The sequence below is a fragment of the Chrysochloris asiatica genome, unplaced genomic scaffold (assembly GCF_000296735.1).
Source record: "Chrysochloris asiatica unplaced genomic scaffold, ChrAsi1.0 scaffold00049, whole genome shotgun sequence".
Lineage (NCBI taxonomy): Eukaryota > Metazoa > Chordata > Mammalia > Afrosoricida > Chrysochloridae > Chrysochloris > Chrysochloris asiatica.
The window spans coordinates 15254488-15256655 of record NW_006408567.1 but is presented as its reverse complement, the minus strand read 5'-3'; positions in this window follow the sequence as shown (position 1 = coordinate 15256655).

Genomic DNA, 2168 nt, shown 5'->3' with positions numbered 1-2168 from the left:
GCTTCTAACTTTTAATAAAAATATACTAAAGTGTGGGAGAGTCAAAATCTAAAGTAAAAGGATACTAATAAAATCATGAATAAATCAGAGAATGATTCAACAAGAGAAAATTTAACTAGGGGCCTGTGCATAAAACAATTCTTTGTGGCTCTGTCATCCAAAGGAAATACTCCATTGTAGCTCTGCTAAAACAATGAGTCTTTTTTTTAAAATGTGCAGGATCCCATCATCTCATTTATTTCAATCCCTCGATTAATATGTAGTTCCTTCATTTTTTGTGGCCCCTGTCATTGGAGGGCAAAAATAACCAAACCCAAGGAAATTTAAATTGTATAGAGAAGGATGCAGAGGAACATCTGAGATTCGAGAGTCTGAGGGAGCTCATGGAGTCCGAGGTTGTAATACACAGGCCTTGAAGAAGTATGGAAGCTGAAAAGGAGCCAAAAAATTTAGGAGGGAGCTGGGAACAGGCAACCTAGAACTGGAGCGTTCCATGGCTGAGACAAGGCTCAGGGTTCTGGACCTATGTAGTTGAGGGTTTTCTGAGCAAAGAAGTGAGTTACATCATGTCTAGCCACAGGAAAGTGAAGGCAGAGAGCAGTGGAACAAGCCACAGAGGCTGCCTCAAATCCAGTGAGGTGAGAGTGGAAACACTGTCCTTGGCAGATGTTGTCAATTTGATTTCTATGTATTCCATCTGGTGAGTTCCATGTGTATAGTTGTCTCTTATGCTGTCTAAAGAAGGTATTTGAAATGAACAAATCATTGGTTTTATAGAATTCTATTATGCGTTCTCCAGCATCATTTCTATCACCAAGGCCCTATTTTCCAGGTATTGATTCTTCCTTTTTGCTCGCAACCTTTGCATTCCAATCACCAGTAATAATCAATACATCTTGATTGCATGTTTGATCAATTTCAGATTGAAGAAGCTGATAGAATTCTTCTATTTCATCCTCACTGGCTTTAATGGTTGGTGTGTAAATTTGAATAATAGTGGTATTAAATGGACTTCCTAGGAGGGTTGAAAAAGAAAAGATAACAGAAAAGACTAAGAAATGAAAAACAGAAAGACGGGGAAAAATAAAAGAGAAACAGAATAAAATGGAAAAACAAGGCAAACCACAGGAAGAAGAAAAATATAAAACAAGGGATGAAAAGGATGGAAAAAGCGGGGGGGCGACAACTGGGGTGGGTATAGCAGGGTTCAGGAAGGACAAAAGTGGGTGCAGGGCACAGAGTACCCAGGAAAGTTCCTCCCAGCCGAGAAGGCCATGGGGGAAGTCACCTGGTCCTGGGTGATTTTCCTGCCAACCAGGAAAGTGCCTGTGGTCAGGACATCTGATACTGGAAGGAGCTCTTGCCAACTCAGAGGGCAGCTGGGTCAGTGTGCCTGGTTCTGATATGAGTTTTTAGCCCACAGCTTCATTGCTGTTTTCCCTCCACTTCCCCTTATCAGTAGACCAATGTGGTCACCAGCAAGATTACATGCCTGCTCAAGTATTCCTTTTGAATTTCAGTCTTGGAGGGGGGGTTTACCCTGAGGGGACTTGATTGCTTGCCTTGATGGCTCCCCAGCAGACAACTTGCTTGTTCTTGTAGTAATCAATCACACTGTCATTGTTTTTTTATTTTTATCTGCTGGTCTTTCTTTCAAGAAGTATCTTCTGTTCCTTTAGTTGCTCCAGGCTGGTCTGGGAACCAAGATTTATAAGGCAGTCAAACATCTTAATGTTGTTAAGTGCCATCGAGTTGGTTCCAACCAATAACGACCATGAATAGGGTTCTGAGGAGCAGCTGGTGAGCTTGAACTGTGCCAACCTTGCAGTTCAAACAGCTTTGCAGTCTGACACATTTACCCACAGCATCACACCAAGACATTATTTCCCCTCTTTTGCCCATTCAAACTATGCCTTAATCCCTGTATCACCGAGCCCTGTTGTTCCAGGGTTGAGCATACATCAGTATTTACCTCTGTCCCATTTAGCCCATGCAAACCTGCCTAAATGTTCTTCTATCTGCCTTATTCTTTCATTTCCCTCCACTACTTGTGTATTGCCCCCCAACATTCAAACTATCATGTCTATTCCCTACACTGTGCTCTACCTTCCCCTCTGCCCCCTTGCCCCACACCCTACACCCCCAGTAACCAGCAAATAATTTTTTTT